Source organism: Chrysochloris asiatica, unplaced genomic scaffold (genome assembly GCF_000296735.1).
Source record: "Chrysochloris asiatica unplaced genomic scaffold, ChrAsi1.0 scaffold00008, whole genome shotgun sequence".
Classification (NCBI taxonomy): Eukaryota; Metazoa; Chordata; class Mammalia; order Afrosoricida; family Chrysochloridae; genus Chrysochloris; species Chrysochloris asiatica.
The window spans coordinates 36,795,005-36,819,446 of NW_006408526.1; positions in this window are offsets into that span (position 1 = coordinate 36,795,005).

The window sequence follows — 24,442 nt, forward strand, 5'->3', positions numbered from 1 at the left end:
TCATACTTTGGACATATTGTCTGGAGGAAACAGTCGCTGGAGAAGGATGTCATGCTGGGTAAGGTGGAGGGTCAGAGAAAAAGAGGAAGACCCGTAATGAGATGGATCAGCCAGGTGGCATCATTGATGGACTCAAGTGTGGCAGTGGTAGTGAGGTTGGCCCAGGGTCAGAAATTGTTTCATTCTGCTGTGCATGGGGTCGCTATGAGTCGGTTCTGACTCGATGGCACCTGACAACAACATGAGTTGAAAACAACTCAATGACATTTAACAACAACAAAAAACACTACTCATCAGAACAGAAATGGTGACGCTCACAGTCAAATCTACATGGAATTGAGATGACGTAGGGAAGAAATAAGAACAACAACAACAAAAAAAAAAACAGATTGGAAATTCCAAAACCATAGCTTTTGGACCCTGTTAAAGAAAGAGTTGCACTTCATTTACATAATACGTTCCTTCAATTAATTGGGCTCATTATGTACTACAAATTGGAGAAACATACTCAGATAGACTCTACTTCCTCCCAGTCCTGTTCTATCTACCTCAGAATCCTGACAAATGCCCCCTAAGGTATTCTTTCAGTCAAGTTATCCTCAAGAGATACTAAACAGCTCAGAGGTTGGTAATAGGAGACAGACATCCATTCTCTTACAATGGTTCAGCTGTGTACCAGAGGTCATTAATAACTGATGCAAATGTTGTATGCCCTGAATGGAAAGAAGGGTAGCTACCGGTCCTTTCAAATGGACAGGTGCAATGTTATTGCTTCTGTTTCCATTAGGAGCATGGAGAGGAAGCCTAGGATGGAATAACACTTACAAAACAGAAAGCGATTACCTTTCTTTTTCCTCCAACTTCCAATAAGGAGAGGAAAAGCCATTGATGAGTATTTATTAGCTAATGATGAAAGAGCACTTCAAAATGAAAATGGCTCTGAAATGCACTGCATTATCCTGATTGCAGAAAATGAAGAGAAAGGGCACTCTATAAAGTGTCCTGTGCAATTGGGTCCATCTCTCATGAGCCGCTCAGATTCCTTTGTCCCTCCCACGATAATAACTTGTCTTTAGAGCTATAGCCAAGAACACATTCTTTGTTTGGTTACATAAGCTTCTAAAAATAGCAATTTATCATGGCAATGCTAAATGACCCTTCAGTACAGTGTTTTGATGAGCTATTAAGTTATTGCAATGTATTTTCTCTTACGCATTATAATTAAAGATAAAAATCACTTCTGAGGCTTTCAAACTTTAGTAATATATCAGTTTTATGCTTTGGACATTGTTTCAGTTAAAAAAAAAAAATGAAGAAAGATTTCCCGTGGTTAGAGAAGTTTCACTATGGACATGGAAATTATTTTTCTCAATTTTGAGGTCTAATGAAAAAGAGGAGACTAATTCAAAGTGTAATTTATTTTTTCTGTCTGTCTAGCTAAGTTTGATGAATGCATACAGGGTAAAAGAATCTAAGAAATTAGCTGTCAGGATATTGAAAGGAAACTTAATATTGCATTTCTCTTTCCTTAAGTAAAGATCTTTAAAGAATCCCCAGAGATAATAATCAATATCTTCCTAAGACCAGAGAAGTTAAAAAAGACTGTTAAGGTTAAACAGCATGGCCAGTGCCCTGTCTTCTACCCTGGATCATTCTCCTTGGCAGCTAGTGAATGAATGAGTGGTTGAATGAATGAAGTGACACAAACAGCATTTGAATACCTTACATAATTATGGGGGCACCTTACATAACATTACCTGCCATTTCGTTGGCCCCCATGCATGACAGAATTGAACTATAGTGATCCACAGGGTTTGATGGACTGATTTTCGCAAGAGATCACCAGGTCTTTCTTCCTTGTCTTAGTCTGGAAACTCAGCTGAAACCTGTTAAGCATCATGACAACACACAAGCCTCACTGACAGACAGTTGGCCCCTACACATGAGGTTCAATGGCCAGGAACCTAACCCAGACCTCTGCTTGAAAGACCCTCACCTGACATAATATCAAAGTGTCAAGTAGAACTACAAAAGGCAGAAAAAATGTGGGGGATGAAGTGTAGAAATTTTTCACTAAGACAATATCCAGAGTCAGGAAGCCTTCCCATGCAGTTAGTATTTTCCAATCCAGATGTAAATTATTCGTGGCATTTTCTATCTTCAGTGTTCACTGAATTCCCTGTCATCAATTAATACACTTCTCTGAGCCCTTTCTTGAAAGGTAATTATCATTGGTTCAAAAAATTGAAGGGTGTTTTAATATTGCACTAACTGTGGTGTAGTGCTGTAGATCTTCACTGGACTTCGAACCACAACATTAGCAGTTCAAACCCACCAACTGCTTCTTGGAAATCCTGTACAGGGTCGCGATGAGCTGGAATCAACTCAACTACACTTAATGACAACAACAACAACTGTGGGTTAGGCATTGGGCTGATAAACACAAGGTTAGTGGCTCAAACCCACCAGCGACTATGCATGAGAAAAACAAGGCTATCTGCTCCTGTAAAGATTTACAGTCTCGGAAATCTTCTATTTGGTATGAGTTGGAATCGACTGTATGGCAGAAGGTTTGATTTGGAATTGGTAAGTCACTATAACAACTCTCTTTGTATAGCCTGGTGTAGTCTACAAAGTGTTTCTAACAACAACCCTGGGAAGTGAGTACTGTTAGTATTATCTTCGTTTTAGATGTGAGGGAACAGATGTAAAGAGCTCATCGTTGTATGCTTTCACAGCTGGTTAACGGCAGAGCCAGGACAGACTCCCTCCCACCCACTTATTGATGCTTTTTGGACCTATTACACTCCCTCACTACACTGATTATAAAATACTTCTACAAATTAAAGTGGGAACAAAAGTTTTCATATTTAGGAGAAGAAAAGCTTATAAACTGTTTTAACTCTAAATATATATTTGTAAGTAACCAGTCACCATTTAGTTGATTCTGATTCTTGGCAATTCTGTGTCAGAATAGAGTTGTGAACTTTGGGGAAGTAGAACACCAGACTTTTCTTCTGACACACTTCCGGGTGGGTTTGAATGGCCAACCTATCAGCTAGCAGTCAACTGCTTAAATGGTTGTATGAGCCATACAGGAAATCCTATATTTGTCAGTTGTCATTGCTATTAAGTGTCATTGAGTTGGTTCTGACTCTTGGTGAGCCCATACAGAAGTTCCAAGGAGTAGCTGGTGAGTTTGAAAGTAGGTTCTTGTAATTTTCCAAAATCAGCAATTTTATACATGGCTGGTAGATCTCCAGTTTAGCCACAAAATACTCCTTCATATGGCAGAACCACAGTATTACTATTTCATTATTAGGTGTAACTTCACGTATTCCATTATTTTCATTGGAAAAGACATTCCATTTTCAGGATGGAAATGTCTGAAGCCCACCATTCTCAGCAGTGCCCTCTGCACATGCATGTCCTCAACCACTCTACTTTGCTCCGATAACTGTGGAAATTCCAGGGGCAGTGATCGGGAGACTGGAATAAAAGAGATTTCCAGAGAAGCTTCCAAAGAGGAACAAGGTCAGGGATGAGAGTTAAACAATTTCTCAAAGCAAAAGAAGCAGGCTATAATTCAGGAAATGTGACCAGAGCAGGGACAAGATTTATGCATATTAAGTAATGGTGAGTTATGGATTGCTGATTCCAAATCATTAAAAAGTTGTCGTGGATTCATTTCTGACTCATGGTAACCTCATGTATGAACTAGAATTCCATAAGGTTGTTAATGACTGAATTTTCAGAAGGAGATCACCAGGCCTCCAAGGCACTTTTAGGTGGACTAGAACCTCCAACCTTTCAGTTAGCAGCTAAGTACCACCCACGGATTCCAAATCATAGACATCCCAAATACATTCCATGATACAATAGAGGCATTCTGACATTGTTAAATGCTGTCAAGTCAGTTCTGATTCATAGCAACTCAGGGGGATTGAAGCTGTAAATCTGTAAATCTTTACAGGAGCAGAAAGTCTCACTTTTTCCCACAAAGCAGTTGGGGGGTTTGAACTGCTGACCTTGTGGTTAATAGCCCCATTCTTATCTACAGATAACATAGATCATTGAGATGCCATCAACTTTACATATGTTTTAAGATCTCAAATAATATTTTTTTCCCATTAGTATCGTGCTTTAAAACTTAATACCCATTATCTCATGAAGCTCTCAAAACAACTTGTACCATTTAGGATTTTTGTTCCTGTTGTTAAGTGCCATCAAGTGAGTTCTGATGCACAGGGACCTTGTATAGGGTTTCCGAGGCTTTAAATCTTCTCGGGAGCAGAAAGCCTCATCTTTCTCCCATGAAGTGGCTGGTGGGCTCAAACTTCTGACCTTGTGGTTCACAGGTCAGTGCTTATCCTATGGAGCCACCATACATTAGGATGGAGGTGGTGGTTATTTGCCGTGGAGTCAGTTCCAACTCAGAGCAACCTTGTTTAGCGTTTTCAAGGCTGCAGATCATTACGGGAGCAGAAAGTCTCATCTTTCTCTCACAGAACAGCTGGTAGTTTCAAACTGCTGACCATGAGATTAGCAGCCCGACTCATAACCACTATGCTACCAGAGTTCCTTGTGCATTAGGATAGGTATTATTAACATCCATTTTATGATGGAAAAATTGATAATGAGAGTTAAAGACTATAGGCACAGGGACTAGAAAACCATGGAACCAGGAATCAGTTCAAGGTTTTGTAGTTTTTTAGTCTTGTGCTTTCTCTGCAATCCCATGCCACCTAGGACTGAATTCTCAGAAGAAGACACTAACTTCAATGAGTGGAAAAAGGAAATGAGCTGAGAGATGAAAATTACCCGCAGTAAAAGAAGCAGCTCCATCCCAACTCTCCACACTGTAGATGTAGAAGTGAACATGACTTTCCTCTGTGTGTTTCTAATTTTGTTGCTTACAGTCATTCCCTTCTCAAAAACTATAAGTCCTGTGGATAAAGAGTGACCCTAAGAAGGCAAGAATGTAAATAATGTCTGCCACATATAAAGGAATAGTGGGAACTGCTTTTCAAAGCCCAGATCTTTCCAAACCAGAATAACTTCCATTATTCCAGGGACATCCATACCCAAAACTAAACCTGCTGCCATTGAGTCGATTCAGACTCACAGCAACCCCAAAGGACTGAGTGGAGATGACCCCATACAATTTGCAAGCCTATAATCTTTACAGAAGCAGATTGTCACATTTTTCTCCCATGGAACAGCTAGGAAGTTTGAACCATTTAGCAACCAGCACTTTGACCACTGCACCAGTAGAGCTCTTTGTTGTGCTTTATTCTTAGGCTCTAGAATACATTTCTAGCTATCTACAAGGTAAGAAGCCATTCCATGATGCTATCCTGGTATGGTGCTGTGGGTTAATATGCTGGATGCAAACTTGCTTTGAACCACAAATTCAACAGTTCAAACCAACTTGGCAGTCCAGTGCATTAACTCACAGTGCCACAGTGGTATGTATGACCCCAGTGTGGTGGTTTTCTACTGAGTTTCCAGGCTCTAAGGAGGGTATTAGGGTGGTGTGGCCATCAGCCAAAGAAACAAGACAAAATGAGCTACTCATCCCCCAAGTTAGATTGTTATAAGTAGACATGGCTCCAGTTCTGAGAGGCCCACCAGCCCACCATTACCACCATTTTTTCTCTTTCTAGTACCATAGTGCTGCTTTTGTACTGTCCAGGCATGTACCATCTCCAACAACAATAATATGTTGTGATCCATTGGGTTTATGTTGGCTGGTTTTCAGAAGCAGGTTTTTCTCTCTAGTCCATGTTAGTACGGCGGCCCTGCTGAAATCTCCTCAGTGCCACAGCCTCCACGGACAGACAGGTGGTAGCTGCTCATGATGTGAAATAGCTGGGAATTGAACCCAGGAAGATAAGAATTCTATCACTGAATAATCAATGCCTTTCTGCTAACACTAGAAACAAAAACCCAACCCAATCCACTGCTATGGAGCCCATTCTGACTCATAATGACCCTACATAGGGTTTTCAAGACTATAAAATCTTTACAGAAACACATAATCTCATCGTTCTCCAAAGGAGTGGCTGGTGTTTTTTAACTGCCGACCTTACAGTTAACAATCTAAACTAACCTCACAGTGCCACTAACACTATGCTGTGGTTGTTATGTGCCATCAAGTCGGTTCTGACTAATAGTGACTCTGTATAGGGTTTTTGAGGAGAAGTAGGTGAGTTTGAAATGCCAACCTTGCAGGTCAAACCAACATCACAGTTGAGTGCTTATCCTACAGCACCACACCAGGATTCCAACACTCTAGAAGCCCCTTATACATGATGTAGTGGAAATGGGTGAGCAGCTTAGAGTTGTGGGATTTACAGACATGACCTCCATTAGTCAACTTCATAACTAATTGTTATTTTGATGCCCAGTCCAAGGTAAAGTATAATTTATGGTAATTTATCTCATTCCCTGCCATGTGGTGGCTAAGTGTCTGTGTGTTTGTTGGTATGGAGTGATGGGGCTGGTGCGTGGGAGGGAGAAATAAAATGATCGCTAGTGGAATTTTTTATTCTTCTTTCTAAGACATGGATCATATGGGCTAACCTTGGACACAGATCATATGAGTGGCCGTGGACTCCTGGTGTGGTGCTGTAGAGTAAGCTGTGGATTGCAAACCACAAGGTTGGTTTGCAAACACCCACCATCAGCTCCTTGGAAACCCTGTACAGGGCTGCTATGAGTCAGAACCGACTTGATGCACTTAACAACAGCAACAAGCTTAGATCAAGAAAGCCTAGTGGTGCTGTAGGATAAGCACTGGACTGCTAACCACAAGGCAGGCAGTTCAAACCCACCAGCTGCTCTGTGGGAGAAAGATGAGACTTTCTGCTCTGGTAGAGATTTACAACTTCAGAAACCCTATGTAGGGTCACTTATGAGTTGGAATTGACTCAACACACACTGAGCTTGGTTTTTCAGAAGCTTAGATAATAAGCATATGACAGATCATAAGTTCAGAGATCTGTATTTTTGGTTAGTTATGAGTCATCACATTTGTGTTTTTCTTCGTGACTGGGCAAACATTGACTATCATGCCTCTTACACTCTGGCTCAGCCACTTAATGGTAGATGACCTTGGTAAGATATTGTGGCCTCTGTCCCTGGATTCTAAACTTGGAATCCAAAGCACTAGATAGAATCCTCTATTAGACATATGACCTCAGCTATGAAGCAAGCTGACTAATGAGCCAACATTTCTACATCTGTGCACTGAAACTCATAAAGTCTACCTCATGGCATTGTTGTGAAATGAAATAAAATACCATACATAAGAAAATTTTCAAAACTTTAAATGTTATTGAAATCTGACTTATCCCCATTAAATAAATGTCCAAGTTCCCCAGCTGTTCCTCAGAAACCCTATATAGGGTCGCTATGGATTGGAACCGACTCGATGGCACTTAACAACAACAAAAACAACAAATGTCAGTTACTACTGAGATAAAAATACTAAATAATCTTCACATTTGTACATTTATTGTGTGCGCTTATGTCAGATTTTCTATGAAAACTGTTAATCAATTTCACAGAAATAAAAAATGCAGTGGACATTCAAATAGTTATCTAGTAAAATTGGGCCACAAAAAGCTAACTTGTTAAGTTGTAGGCAGAGAGGTTTATGTAAAAGTGAATCGATTTAATATCTCACATGCCACTCATTGTTAACTCAGTTCCAGGGACAGACACATGAATGCCCTGCTGTTGAAAATCCCCTAATGAAGAAGGGAATATGACTTCACTAGTCACCTCCCTGCCCTGAGAAGAGTTTTCCATCATTTCATTAAAAAAAGAAAAAAGCCGAGCACATATTGCTCTATGGTGACAAGCTCCTGATCAGCCAAGGAGCTATTTTCAAGCACATTCTACCCTTGCTTTTCCATCCCCATGGGGCCCTGCTGTAATTCCTGGCCTTCTGCAACCCGCCGCTGCAGCGTCCATCTTTTTGAGCAGATTTTCTCTTGCTATGTGCACAGAACTGCCCTCCTGAGCTGCAGGCCTGCCTGTTGCCACACCGAGGCTGAATTTATTTCCCACATCTTGAACACATTGCTCTCTCCCCTCCTCCCTCGAGCCTCTGCTCCTCCCCACCCCCACTTCATTCCTAAATCCTACAGCCATGACAGAAATAAATTAGCTAGAGGTACAGGTCACACCTTGGAGAGCAGTAAACGTTCTGTGGGAAATCAATAGAGAAGATGGGATTCTCAAACAGCTGAAGCAGAAGGAATGATGCATTGATGGCCATACATAAACCAAACAAAGGAGCCTGAGAACAGCCTTCCAGGGAGGGGCCAGTGCACACAGGGTTCATTTATTCCAACACCTGAACCCGAGATAGCGCTGCAGAAAAGATGCTCCCCAGACACCTGTCCTTCTGCAGCCTTTTCTTCAGAAAGGCTAAATGTTATACTGTGCAGGTATTTTAGAAAATTAAAAACTATGGTCAGATTGCAGATGCTAATTCTGGGCCCCAAAATGGTCCCCTGGAGGCCTAAGTTGGGAATGGGAAACATATCTGTTGCAGGAAAACCTCCTCTCTATGGTTGCAGACAGGAAACCCTGGGTGGTGCCAATAGTTACCACATTTGGCTGCTGACAGAAAGGTTGGATGTTCAAGTCCATCCAGAAGAGCCTCAGAAGAAAGGTTTGACCATCTATTATAAACAACAACAACAACAAAACACCCATTTAAAACTCTCTGATGTATTACAGTGAAACACATGGAATTGTCATGTTGGAGTCAACAATACGGCAATTGGTTTGACTATGATTGTTGACTGCTAAAGTCAGGGTGGGAATAGAAAGGGATTTCCTAAAGCCATAAGTGTGATGTGTTAGAGACAGATAGGCCTTAGGCTCTGACAGATCCAAGTTCTAACCCTAGCTTTATCCCTTAGTAGCTAAAAGATCTTGGGAAAGACCCACTTGTAAAATGGCAATATAATATCTACCTGAGAGACAACTGTGCAGATTAAATTAGTAACAGACATAAACACCTGATGTGTTTATGTTGTCCATCAACAAACTGCTAACTGTTTTCCTTCCTCCCCTTCTGTCCAAATAGGGTTCTAAAAATTCTCTCTAGTTCTATATTTTTCCCCACCAAGCATCTTGTACAAAGAGGACTTCTGATGAAATTGTAATGGAATAACAAATCCAATTTCTAAAAAAGTGTTTCTAATACCAGTAGTCTCAGAAAGAGTTGGTCTAGGAGAGCTTGGAGTACCTCACAATCTCAATCAGCTACCAAATGCCACCCCAAAGTAAACAGCTTAAATTGAAGGAACATAGTATCCAAAGGGGTGAGAACTCTATCCCTAGTTTCCTCATAGATAGAAATTCTGGAATTCTATAATCATATACCATGGTTCGATTTTTCTCCCTTCTTTGACCAAGGAGAAAATATAAACTGTCGGTGGCTTATGACTTGTTTTCTAGCTTGGTCAGTTGTTCATCTGTCTTTCCTACAGGAACCTGTTTCTCATGGCTGACTAAATTCTGCTCTCACTGTAATATCTGTCTAGTTTCCCTGTCCTTTCATGTCTTCTACTTTTCACTAATTCAGGAAACGTAAAATTATTTTGGGCAATTAAAGAACTTTCAGTCCTCTGATGTAAAACAGATGGTCTAGCTCAGCTACTCAAGCCACCCTCCAAATCAGGGGAGAAGATTTTCCAGAATTACAAAGGTGGACTCACTGGGCCCACCAGAAAACGCTCTTAGTGAACAGCAAGGGGATGAAAACAACAGACAGCATATTCACACCAGGTGACACTAACAACAAAAAGAAAAGCCCTTTCACATTTGACACGTCACTTGAGGAAATTTTGATTGAAATTCCAATTTCAGATTTGGAAACTGAGGCAGGTTGAAGTGAAATGATTTACTCAAAGTCACACAGTAAATTGAGGATCAGGATTTCAATCCTACTCATTTCATGCCAAATATTGTGTTTTTTACTTTTGTTTATGTTTTTGACTACCTAACGAATAAAGGTTTTCACTTCTGAAATTGCAAAACTTTTAAGGACCTTGTTGTTAAAAAATAATAATGATAATACAGTTTAGATTTGTTGTTCAAGTAAAATAATAGATCCTCAAAGGCAAACAATTGTTGTTTTTGTTAAGTGTTATTGCGTCAGTTCTGATTCATAACAACACTGTATAGTGTTCCTGAGAAGTATCTGGTGAGTTTGAACCACTGCCCTAGCAGTTCAAACTGACCTTGTGGTTGAGTGCCTATCTTATGGTGCCACACTAGAACTCCAATAAGTAAAACTGATTAGACAATATTTGCTCTTCATGATCCATGACTTGCTCAACTCTCGACACCATATCAACACAGATCCAGGAACTAGGCAAGACATAGGCATACTGTAAGGAACTTGCAGAAATACTCCTCAGTAGCCTAGAGTCTATTGAATCACTCAGCAGTCTTTTCCCACCTAAAATCCCTTCACAGAACATCACATGAACCCTCTGCCTCCACAGAATCTACTCTGCTCTCAGAACAGATTTTCCCACCTTTAAACTTCCCAGAGATATTGTCAACTTTAAAGAAGAGAGTATTGGTAAAGTATAAAACCTAGTGTCTTAAACATAATGTTATTGTTGTTAGATACTGTCGAGCTGGTCCCCCAACTCATGGAGACCCTACTTTCAATGGAATAAAACATGCCCAGACCTGTGCTATCCCCATGGTCAATTACAGATTGGATGGTTGTGATCCATGAGTTTTTCTTTGCTGGCTTTTAGATATAGGTCATCAGGAATTTCTTCCTAGAACTGCACTGACCAGGAATTGAACTGTGCTCTTTCACACTGAAAACAAGATTTCTACCACTGAACCATCAATGACTCATTAGTACATAATGTTGTTGTTGTGAGGTGCCATCGAGTCGATACTGACTCACAGCGACCTTATGCATGGCAGAAGGAAACACTGCCCGATCTTAAGCCAACCTCACTATGGTTGCCACGCTTGAGCCCATTGATGCTGCCACTTTGCCAATTCATCTCGCTGGGGGGTCTCTCTCTTTTTCTCTGACCCTCCACCTCACCAAACATGAGATCCTTCTCCAATGACTGGTCCCTCCTGACAATATGTCCGAAATATGAGAGACAAACTTTGGCCATCTTGGTCTCTAAGGAGTACTCTGGCTGCACTTCTTCCAACACAGATCTGTTGGTTCTATGGGCAGCCCATGGCACTTTCAGTATTCTCCTCCAACACCATAACTCAAAAGCATCAATTCTTCTGCAGTCTTCCTTACTTACTGTCCAACTTTCCCATGCACATGAGGCTATCGAAAATACCATGGCTTGGATCAGGCAAACCTTAGTCCTCAAGCTGACATCTTTGCTTTTCAACACTTTAGAAAGGTCTTGTGCAGCAGATTTGCCTAATGCAATACATCGTTTTATTTCTTGACTGCTGCTTCCATGAGTGTTGATAGTTGATCCAAGAAGAATGAGGTCCTTGACAACTTCATTTTTTTCTCCGTTGATAAGAATGTTGATTATTGGTCCAGTGGTGAGGATTTTTGTTGTCTTTACATTGAGATGCAATCCATACCGAAGGCTGTGATCTTTGATCTTCATCAGTAAATATTATAAGCCCTCTTCACTTTCAGTAAGCAAGTTTGTATCATCTGCATATTGTAGGTCGCTAATGAGCCTTCCTCCAATCTTGATGCCACGTTTTTCTTCATATAACCCAACTTCTCAGATTATTTGCTCAGCATACAGGTTGAATAAGTATGGTGAAAGAATACAACCCTGTTTTACACCTTTCTTAATTTTAAACCATTCAGTGTTCCCATGTTCTGTTCGAACAACTGCCTCTTAGTCCAAGTACAGATTCCTCATGAGCAGAATTAAGTGTTCTTGAATATTCATACTTCACAATGCTGTCCGTAGCTTGTCATGATCCACACAATTGAAAACCTTTGTGCAGTCAATAATGCACAGGTAAACATCTTTCTGATAATCTCTGCTTTCAGCCAAGATACATCAGACATCAGCAATGATATCCCTCATTCCACGGCCTCTTCTGAATCTGGCTTAAACCTCTGGAAATTTCTGTCAATGTATGCTTTCAGCCGTTTCTGTATTACCGTTAGTAAAACTTCACTCGCATGGGATATCAAAGAGATTGTCTGATGATTTCCGCATTCCGTTGGGTCACCTCTCTTCAGAATGGACACAAATACGGATCTCTTCCAATCAGTCGGCCAGATAGTTGTCTTCCAAATTTCTTGGCATAGATGAGTGAGTGCCTCCTGTGCCGCCTCACTTTCTTGAAAGATTTCAATTTTTTATTCCATCAATTTCTGATGCCTTGTTCTTTGCCAATTCCTTCAATGCACTTTGGATTTCTTCCTTCAGTATCAATGACTCTTGATCATATGCTACCTCTTGAAATGGTTGAACATCAGCCATTTCCTTTTGGTTCAGTGACTCTGTGTATTCCTTCCATCTTCTCTTGATGCTTTCTGCATCATTTAATAATTTGCCCAGAGAATCTTTCAATAACAGAAGTCGAGCCTTGATTTTTTTTCTTCAGTTCCCCCAGCTTGAGAAATGTTGAGCATATTCTTCCTTTTTGGTTTTCTGATTCCAGATCTTTTCACATTTTGTTGGAATATTTGGCTTTATTCTCTTGAGCTGATCTTTGAAATTTTCTGTTCAGTTCTTGGACTCCCTCATTTCTTACATTTGCTTTAGCATCTCTACGCTGGAGAGCAAGTTTCAGTGTCTCTTCTGACATTCATTTTGACCTTTTCTTTCTTTCGTTCTTGTCTTTTTAATGATTTTTTGCTTTCTTCACATATGATGTTCTTGAATGTCATCCACAAGTCTTCTGGTCTTCGGTCTTTAGCACTTAACGTATCAAATCTGTTCTTCAAATGATCTCTAAATTCAGGTGGGATATATTCAAGGTCATATTTTGGTGCATAATAGCTGCTCAATAAACCATCGTCAGACTACACCCCTTACCTTCACTATAGTTACCTTTCCTTCCCAAGCACTAAGAGTGCCCAGCACACAGGAAACAATATGGACAACTGGGTGAAGTTCTTGGTGAAACATTGGAAGGAGAACCCTGATTAGGAGGCAAAGTCTTAATTAGACACCTCAAGTCTTCCATCATCAGCTCCTGCCCCAATCTGCTCTGCACCTCCACATCAGTGTTCCATGCAGTGCCCCTTATTCAGCAACATTGAATGTGCTCTGAGGAAAGGAGATCTTTTCTCCATTGATTTTTGCAGCTCTCTCTGTGAGCAGTTCTCTCTGTGAAAAAAACAACAACAAAAACAACAAACCCCCTCAATCACACATTCCTGGTTTTATCAGAAGCAGGCCACTGTGCTTCCTCTTTCTAAGAAAATCTTTCTGGTTCTCAGGAGCTTTAGAACTCTAAGACTCCATCAACTTGAACAGCCCATCATAAGGCCTAAGACCCACAAACCCTTGAGAATTCTACAATCTGTGTACACATGTGCCTTTACTTGTTTTTTAACCCCCTGACCTGAAATAACCTCTGACCAGCAGAGACACTGTCTGCTTAATAGCATTTGAAGGCCACCAGATATAACTAGAACTGACTCATAGCACTGCTTTTGTCAGACACACCTGCCCAGATAATCTGCCTCTAGCTTCTTCCTGTAAAAAGTCTCATTAGCTCTTTGCGCTACATTAAAAAAAAAAAAAAAATGTTTTCATGTTTTCAATAAGTATGCTTTAAATGCTGTTCATATGATGATGTTAACTCAGCAACACAAGAACCCTGAGGATCTATAGAGTGAGTAAAAGCTGACTGGAAGTCACAGTAAGAATAGTTCATGCTTGCCTTGTGCATTATAATAGAAGCAACAACAAGAAGACCACCTTTCAAAACATTTTAGGGTTGGCTCTGTCTAAAGAACCATGCTAAGTATTTTACATGGACTGTCTCACCCAATCCTCATAGCAGCCCCATGTTATTGTTAGTGGCCCCTTCAAGTCAGCCCCCAGCTCGTGAGGATCCTACACACAATGGAATGAAATATTGCCTGGTACTGTGTCATGCCCATGATGAATCATGGATCAGACCATGGTACTTCACAAGGTTTTCATTGGCTGATTTTTGGAAGTAAATCACCAGACTTTTCTTCCTACTTTGTCTTAGTCTGGAAGCTCCAATGAAACTTATCTGGTATCATAGCAACACTGACAGACTTGTGGATGCATGAGGTGCATTGGATTCAAACCTAAGTCTCCCAGATGTTATTATGGTCAATCAGTTTTGACTCATAGCAACCCTGTATAGAGTTTACAAGGAGCAGCTGATGGGTTTGAACCACTGATATTTTGGCTAGAAGTCCAGGGCTTATCTTCCAGTGCCACACCAGGACTTTAAGTCTCCCATATTGTTGTTGTTAAGGGCGGTCAAGTCAGTTGCAACTCATAGCGATCTTATAGGGTTTCCAAGAAGCAGCTAGTGGGTTTGAACTGCCGACCTTGTGCTCTGAAGACCAGTGCTGATCTTACAGTGACACATCAGAAGTTTGTCACTAAACCAGTATGCCTCATACGCCCATGCTACATAGTCTACTTTATATGTGAAGAAAAAGGAGAACAGAGTTCAGCAAAGCCCCTGGGTTACTTCACTATATCATAGAGCATACACTTTGGAGTCTGACAGATACGATTTAAACCCAGACCGCCGATTTAGATCAAGTTTATAACTGTTGGTGACATATGTAACTTCTTCAGCCTCAGTGTTTCCCACTGGAACTTTCACACTTTTGGCTTCATGAAGTCTGGAACTTCTCTCTAAATACCCTCTCTACCTGAGTAATCCAGAGTCTCCCCCATCCCCAAATTAATACAGGATGATCTAGAATGTCAAATCCTGAAGTGGGCAACATGAGCTCCAATCCAACAAGAAGCACGTCATTCATTTTCCAGTTTCTTTATTTGTCAATTCGGGCCCTATCTGTATTAATGGGTGGTTTTGAAGTGAAGATGAAAGACAAGAGGTGAAAGGCATTTCTCAAATTCAGCATAGTTTTAAAGTACCTAATTCCATTTCAGAAAGTGTTGCACAGTGTGACTGCCTTTGTCCAATATCTCAAAGTGAATGAGAAAACTGAACAAAACCTGATCCCAGATTATTCATATTGTCACATAGGTTGAGACTTGAGCTGGTATTTAAGGGATCTATGTGCAAGTTCTAACTTGACTGCTGGGTTGGACAAATTGCTGGACTTCACTGCAAAACAAGAATATAAACACCAGTCTTGTCTAAGTCTAAAAGATCAGGTGTGAGAGAATATAAAGACACTGAGAAAACTTGAGACAAGAAAAACTCTAGACGTCAATGATACACATTTTTTAAAATGTGATACCAGACTTTTCCCCCCACTTACTTTCCCTTGTCATAATCTAAATTTTACCCAGATGTGAACACGAAGAGGCCTGTCTTTGTTCTTTCTCTGCATCTTTGCACACCCTTTGGTTTCCATTTGTGCCTGGAAAGATTTCAGTGCTATTCTTCAACATACAGATCATGAAGGGGGATAACAGTGGTAAAGAAGGGGAGTCAAGGAAAAGGTCACAGAATGCTATCCAACGTACACCTCATCTCTTGGAACACACACAAAGCTGAGCAATGAAAGAGTCCTCATCGTTCTCTAAGAGCCTTTTAAGCAGTACTGTCCCAGAGCCCAGATTGAAAGTGTCGTGAATACGCATCCACACACATCCACAAACACACACTGTTTCACGGAGAACTGTGCCTTCTCATCCTAGAAAGAATTTGTTTGGTTTTGGTTTTCTCCAATTACACTCCTAAAGATCTATGCCACAGGTTAGGGAAGAAGAAACACTGAAACAAGACTGAATTCTTTTGGTTATATCTGCCAGGATGAATCTATATCAAATAAGCTACCATCTACACATTAGAAGAAGCTCTTACTTATGAAAACAGACACAGCTGCAAAAGAGCATTGGTAGTAAAGCAAAGCCCTACGAGTGGCGTGAGTGAGTGAGTGAGAAGCAGACCATAGTCCTGGCTGGGGCTGGCTTCTTTTTCGTGCTCTCCCCTGAGGTCCCTTCCCACATTGCTCACTGCTTCAGCTGCCCAGTAAAAACAGGCAGAAGTCAAAAGCGCTAGGTCAGCTCATCAGCTAAGTCTTATTTTACCCCCTGCGTCCACTTCTATTGTCCCTTCCAAGAACATAAAGAGACTGCTACATTTGATTCCATATAACCTATATTTTCATTGCCATCCCTGAATAGCTGGCCAGACTGTGCCCACTCTTTTATTTAAAAAAAGAAAGCAAGAAAGAAATTCTTTTACTTTGAAAATTCTTGAATAAAATTAAACAGCGTTAGCCCAGTATGCTCTATTCCTCCATGAAGCCACGTGGCTTCATAACCTCAGTCTTCAGATCATTTTAAAGGAGCCACCTTTAGTAACTTTGCTTTTCCTGGGATCCTATCATCTTTCTAATCTGAGTTTTAGATGTTATTGGGTGACACTAAAATACAGTATTCTAAAGTCTGATCTGTTCTTTAATAAAATTAAAAAGTAAAATTATTAATATAAGCTGAATCATGTAGCATGTAATATTTTTTGCATCCATTGCTTACATCCACTATCTAAGTCTTGACGTAATTTGTTCATTACAAATCTTGTTTCTGATTTTATCTCTAGAACTACATTAAAACAATAGCAACAAAACTCCATTTCTACACAATTTCTAAAAAAGCCATACTCCTGTTTTAAAGTTAGAGTCGAATATGAAAAAGTCACCATAAACAGAGTTGACATTCCTCACTATGAAGGCTTACAAGACAGCCTCAGATCCCAACAAAAGTTACAACAATCTTCAATCTTTGGCAGCAACGAAAGCAGTAACTTTCACCAAACTAACCCAAGCCAAGAATTAAGACAACACAGACCACTATGTAACTACATCAGCTAATCACACTATTTGCTTGGAAAACACATTATTTGTACTACAGAGAATCACTAAGTTTAAAAAAAGAAAAAAAGTTCTTTCAAATGCAAATGAACCAAAAAGACATATTTTCCCTATGTCTGGGAAAAGCACTCTAATCTATGAATTTAAAAATTGGTGTCTACCTACTTAGTTGAACAGACAATTCAGTTTGCAACAGATTACCATAACAGTTCAAATAGACAAAAGGCAAAAGTTTTTAACTCTTGGCTTTGTAATCTTTAAAGACTTTACTAGCTTTTACTGACCTAAGAAATCTTCAATTCCCAGGTAGCGAAGTTTCTTTTCTTCTCCACTGAAATGTTCAGATGGACACTGGAAGACACTGTATTACTGAACTGAGCAGAAAAAAAAAAAAAAAAAAGAGATTGTTTCCACTCTTCTGACAGAAAGAGAAGGAAGACAAAAAGAAAAGAAAGAAGGAAGGAAAGAAGGAAGAAAAGCAAAATGCAATGTAATCCGGTATTCTTCCTGGTAGGAAAAAAAAAAAAGTAAATCCAGTATTCTGGAACGAGTTCAAACATAGCTTGACAGGCTACAGGAGAATTTACACTGAGCATGCTTAGCCCCACACTGCTTGCATGAGACACTCTTAATGAATATTACTTCCTTCCCACTGGCTATTCCTGCTGGAAGTCCACACCCACTCCTCTTTCAGAAGTCAGGAATTTAGCTTCAGCCAAAGTCCAGAAAACATGCGTTTGCAGAGACAAGGCCTCACTGATCCATAAACTTTCAGGTTGTGACCTGCCGGTCAGTTTGACAAATAGAACACGGGGGTGAATTTTTCTCTGCCCTCGGTGATGTTTCCAGCATTGTGCCTGTCCTAAACTGTAGTTCCCCTGGAGGAAAAGAAAATAGACAGCTTTCTTCTTAAAGAACATGATGTCCTAAATGCCACTTGAAAGGCCTCCAAACTCAGATTAAAATAAGAGCTATATCTGATTGCTTAATTTAAAAAATAATCAAACACAAAACACAAATTGATAGTTTTTAGCTTCTGAATAAAATGACAAAATCCCTACCCAAAGCATACCCCTTCTGACAATTTGCACATTGTCTCTTCCTAAAATGCTATGTCTCAATGCACAATGTGAAAATGTTTGAAATTTAGATTTAACCTGTTATGTGACTAGCATACCTTTGTTGTTGTCAAGTCGGTTCTGACCCATAACAACCCTGTGTAGGGCTTCAGAGGAGCAGCTGGTAAGCTTGAACCACCAACCTTGCAGTTCAAACCAACTTTGCAGTCGAACGCATTAACCCACAATGCCACACCAGGACTCCTAGATACCTTTTGTTGTTGTTGTTATGTGCCGTGGAGTCGGTTCCGACTCATAGCGACCTTGCACAGGGTCGCTATGAGTCGGAACCGACTCCACGGCACATTACAACAACAACACTACCTTTAGGTCACACTAAAATAAAAAAAATAAAATAAAAATAAAAAGATTTTAGTTTTCAAATATTGCTTTTCCTTTCCCTAAATCCCTCTGTCATGTTTAAAGACAGGAGTACTAAAATTCTAGAAATTTTAAAACACAGCAGTTCTCTGATTACCTGGGAAGGCAGGATTCTTGCTCTGAAAAGAAAAGATGGGGGCTGGGGGCAGGGAGGCAGCCATATAGAAAGCCTAGGAATAATAGAGTGTTTTATATTCAAATAATAATAAAATACCTTTTGTCCATTTTCAGAGTGCCATTTATATGCTTCTGCTCTCCACCAAACTATAAGTTATAAATCATATTAAATGCTTATTTAAAATGAAAGTGCTTATTTGCTTAGACACACACTCATGAACACAAACGCCAATAAGTAATTGAAAAGAAATGGTATCAGAGTATCAAAAGACAATAGAAATTCTGCAAGTGGACCAAGAAGTATGGTGTGCCTCGCCTCTAATACATACCCTGCCTTGCCAGCATTGAGCCTTCGATTAACGGAAGGTACTGCTATGTCCTTTGCAAGTAAAGCCATAGCCTTCCGTGCCGAATATTAAATGTCGCCACTGCTTAACTGCTCTCTTATGTTTCTCTTATCTAAAGTCCTTGTAGCACAAACAGCAGGGCCTTGCCCGCTATTGAAAAAAATAAAATTTCCTCAGACATTTTTTTCCTTCCTGTAATTATGAGGTTTTGGAGAGAAGAGTTTGTTTTGTTTGTTGTTCTCTTTTGCCTAAGGGAAGAATAAAACTTAGCCCCCTGCCTCCAATGTGTTTATTTATACATTCCAGAGCAAACTAAGTTTTCAGAAGTATGGTGAAGCCAAGAAAAATCGGGTTTAAGAAGAATAAGTAATCTTCATATTGTTTTTGCTGTTGTTACGTGTCACGGAGTCGGTTGCAACTCATAGCGATCCTATACACGGTTTCCGAGGAGCAACTGGTGGCTTTGAATCGCGGACCTTGTGATTCGCCGCAGTCCAATGCTTATTTGACAGCACCACACCAGGGTACCCACATTAAGAAAAGTAGCCTGTTTTCGAGTTAATTCTGGACCTCATATGTGTCATATTAGAACGGTGTTCCACGGGGTTTAATGGCTGATTTAAAAACAGACCTCACCAGGCCTTTCTTCCACGAGGACTCTGGGTAGACAAAAACTTACAACTTTTGGGTTAGCAACTGAGTGTATTAACAATGTACACCACCCAGGACTCCATACCCACGTAAAATAAGTATAAAATAAAAGTAACATTTATTCCTTTGACCCAAAAAAATCGCCGACAGGCCAGGGAGGTCACACATGGCAGAGGAAATGGCCCTAAGTCAAGGCTGACACTCATATCTGTTTACAATAGTGCCTTCTTGTCACCTCTGTCTTATCCATGAGGATGGAGCTGTCTCTCCTGGATCCAAGGTGCTTGTTGATGGAAATGCAGACGTCTGAGTAGACGCAGGGATTTCCCAGCTCAAATTCTATAATAACTCTCTGAAAAGCAATTATGGATTTTACAGTGACAGTGGTGGTTGGTGGTTGTGTGCCATGGAGTCGATTCCAATTCATAGCGACCCTATACAGGATTTCTGAGGCTGTTTACAGGAGCAGAAAGCCTCATCTTTCTCCCACAGAAGAGCTGGTAGTTTCAAACTGCTGACCTTGAGGTTCACAGCCCGATTCGTAACCACTACGCTACCAGAGCTCCTTACGGTGACAGTACACTCATCCATTTAATTAACAAATATATTCAGTGAGCTCGTACCATGGCACTTGCCTGGGCACGGGATGTGGGGTGGTGACTAAGACAGACAGAGCTCCTGCTTTCAGGGAACTTACATTTGGTGAAAAGTAAAAAGATAAATAAGTAAGCAAATCAAAATTTGTTTACAAACTGTGGTAAGTGGGTAAACCAAAACTATGAGAGAGAAAAAGTCATGGAAAACAGGGTGTGTATATGTAGGGGCTGGAGTACTGCAGAATCAGGAAATAGGAGGCATGTTTGGGAAAATAAATACTTAATAGCCAATCCACTATGTATTAATTGGAAAAGTATATGGCTATCTTAAAGGCCTTGAAGGCAAAATTAAAACATTCAGATTAAATATGGTAGGTAATGGGAAATCATTGAGGGCTATTGAGAAGGAACCATTCTTTAGAAATATCAAAATATTAGCTGGATATAGCAGTTTGCTGGGTAGATTGAGAATGAGTGACAGACATTAAGAGAGAACCCAATCCAAGACACTGGAGATCACAATGGAAAGAAGATAGCTGCGAGAGGAAATGTGGTGGTAGTATTCTCAAGCTCTAACAAATCATTGGGTATGAAGGTGAGAGAACATTTAAGGATCACTCAAAAAAAATCTGGTCTCACTAGCACTAAGAATGGTGATGCCTTGGGTCAAAATAAAAAAACCTGTGGTAAGAAAATTGTATTTTGCATATGTAAAGTCAAGGTTTGCTGACTGTGTTATATATTGAGTTTTAGGTTTAGGAGGGTATCTACTCTATACTATTATTTCAAGGTAAAGTATCTTCTTTTATTCTTTTGTTGCTGTTAAGTGCCATCGAGTCACTTCCAACTCTTAGCGACCCTATGTAGGGTTTCCGAGGAGTGACTGGTGAGCTTGAACCACTGACCTTGTAGTTCAAACTGACTGTTCAGTCTAGCACATTAACCCACAGAACTACACCAGGACTCCTTTTATTCTTTTAGGCAAAGGATCCTTAGACTGACACTAGAATCATGAGCTGTTGTTGTTGTTAAGTGCCGTGGAGTCGGTTCTGACTCATAGCGACCCTGCACAGGGTTTCCGAGGCTGTAAATCTTTACGGGAGCAGAACGCCTCATCTTTCTCCCATGGAACCGCTAGTGGTTTCAAACTGCTGACATTGCAGTTCACAGCCTGATTCGTAACCACTAGAAAAACAGACATACTGGGCTTCACCAAATTTTAAAATGTCTGTGCATCAAGGAACATTACCAAGAAAGTGACGAGAACAATCTACAGAATGGGAGACCATATTTGAAAGCTATATGTCAGATAAAAATTTCATATCCATCATACACATATATCTTAAATCTCAACAAGGAAAAGAAAAGCAACCCAATATAAAAATGGGAAAAGACTTGAATAGACATCTCTCCAAAGAAGATATACAAATAGCCAACAACATGTTCAATGTTATTAGTTGTTAGGGAAATGCTGACCCAAATCACAGTGAGATATCCTTTCACCCCCATTAGGATAGCTACAGGAGACCTGGGGTGGCACTGTGAGTTAATGAGCTGATCTGTAAAATTAGTGTGAACTGCAAGGTTGGCAGTTCGAACCCACCATCTGTTCCTCATAAACCCTATAGAAAGTCACTATAGGGTGGAACTGACTCCTGGGGTGGCACCATAGAGTAAGCACTGGACCACAAGATCCATTTGAACTGCAAGGTCAGTCACTCCTTGGAAATCCTATACAGGGTTGCTATGAGCTGGACACAAAGAGCTCTGGTAGTGTAGTAGTTACAAATCAGGCTCACCTTAGGGTCAGCAGTTCAAAACTACCAGCTGTTCTGTGGGAGAAAGATGAGGCTTTCTGCTCCCGTAGTAAAGATTTACAGCCTCAGAAACCCTGTGTAGGGTTGCTATGAGTTGGAACTGACTCCATGGCACATAACAACAACAACAACATGAGCTGAACACAACTCAATGATGCTTAAAAACAACAACAACAACAAAACAGCCATTATTGAAAAGGAAAAAAGTATTGGCAAGGATACAGAGAAATTGAAACACTTGTACAATGAGAATCTAAAATGGTACAACTACTGTAGAAAGAAGTTTGGCAATTCCTAAAGTGTTACATATGAAAATATAATTTTTGTTAGATGCCATGGAGTCAGTACTGACACATAGTGACCCTCTGCACAACAGAATGAAACACTGCCTAGTCCTGGGCCAACCTCACAATCGTTGCTATGCTTGAGCCCATTGATGCTGCCACTTTACCAATCCATCTCACTGGGTGTCTTCCTCTTTTTCTCTGACCCTCCACCTTACCAAACATGATATCCTTCTCCAGTGACTGGTCCCTCCTGACAATATGTCCTAAGTATGAGAGACAGTCTGGCCATCCTGGCTTCCAAGGAGCATACAGGCTGTACTTCTTTCAACACAGATATGTTTTTCCTTTGGCAGTCATGGTACTTTCAATATTCTCTTCAAATACCATAACTCAAAAGCATCAATTTTTCTATGGGCTTCCTTATTCATTGTCCAACTTTCGCATGCATATGAGGTTATGAAAATACCATGGCTTGAGTCAGGTACACCTTAATCTTCAAGCTGACATCTTTGCTCTTCAACACTTTATAAAGGTCTGGTGCACCAGATTTTCCGAATGTAATACGTCATTTTATTTCTTTACTGCTGCATCCATTAAGTGCTGATAATTTATCCCAGCAAAACGAAGTCTTTGAAAACTTCTATCTTTTCTCCACTGATAGGAATGTCATTGTTCCGGTGGTGAGGATTTTTGTTTTCTTTACATTGAGATGCAATCCATACCAAAGGCTGTGGTCTTTGATCTTCATCAGTAACTATTTTAAGTCCTCTTCACTTTCATCAAGCAAGGTTGTATCATCTGCATATGTTGTTGTTGTTGTTGTTGTTAAGTACCATCGAGTCATTTCCAAACCATAGCGATCCTGTATAGGGTTTCCAAGGAGCAGCTGATGAGCTTGAACTGCCATACTTGAAGTTCAAACGGCTTTGCAGTCTGGCACATTAACCCACAGCGCCACATCATCTGCATATAGCAGGTTGTTAATGAGTCTTCCTCCAATCCTGATGTCAAGTTTTTCTTCAGATAACACAGCTTCTTAGCATGTAGACTGAATAAGTATGGTGAAAGAATACAACCCTGTTGCACACTTTTCCTAATTTTAAAACACTTGGTGTTCCCTTGTTCTGTTCGCACAACGGCCTTTTGGTCTATGTATAGGTTCCTCTTGAGCACAACTAAGCGTTCTGGAATACTCATACTTCACAATGTTATCTATAGCTTGTCATGATCCACACAATTGAAAGTCTTTGCATAGTTTTGTTTTCTTTACATTGAGATGCAATCCATACCAAATATCTTTCTGATATTCTCTCCTTTCAGCCAAGATCCATCAGATATCAGCAATGATATCCCTCATTCCATGTCCTCTTCTGAATCCGGCTTGAACCTCTGAAAGTTCTCTATCAATATATGGTTGCAGCCATTCTATATTACCTTTAGTAAAACTTTATTTTCATGGGATATCAAAGATATTATCCAATGATTTCCGCATTCCGTTGAGTCGACTCTCTTTGGAATGGGCACATATACAGATCTCTTCCAATCAGTTGACCAGATAGTTGTCTTCCAAATTTCTTTGCATAGATGAGTGAGTGCCTCCAGTGCCCCCTCACTTTGTTGAAAGAATGAAAATATCATATTATTCAACAAGTCCACCCTAGTTATACATATACTAAAAAGAACTGAATACAAAGACACAAACAGACATGTACACCAATGTTCATTGCAGCCTTATTCATAATGTAGTCAAAAGGTGGAAATGTTCGAAGTGCTTTTCAAGGAATTAACAAAGAATGTGGTATATAAATACAAGCCATATGAGAAACAAAGTTTTGATATATCCCCTGATGTGAATGAAACTTAAAAACATGGTCAATGAAATAAGCAAGGTCCAAAAGAACAGATTTTAGGCAAGAAATGAATTTGCACATTCATGACATTTAATGAATTCCAAGTAAAATAAAATCAAGGACATCTACATTGATACATTATAGCCAAACTGTTGAAAACCAAAGACAGCGAGAAAATCTGAAAGTAGTAAGAGAAAACAGAATTGCCCAAATGTAAGGTATGAGGTATGGGACCATTCTTTTTCATGTAGAAATCCCATTGTT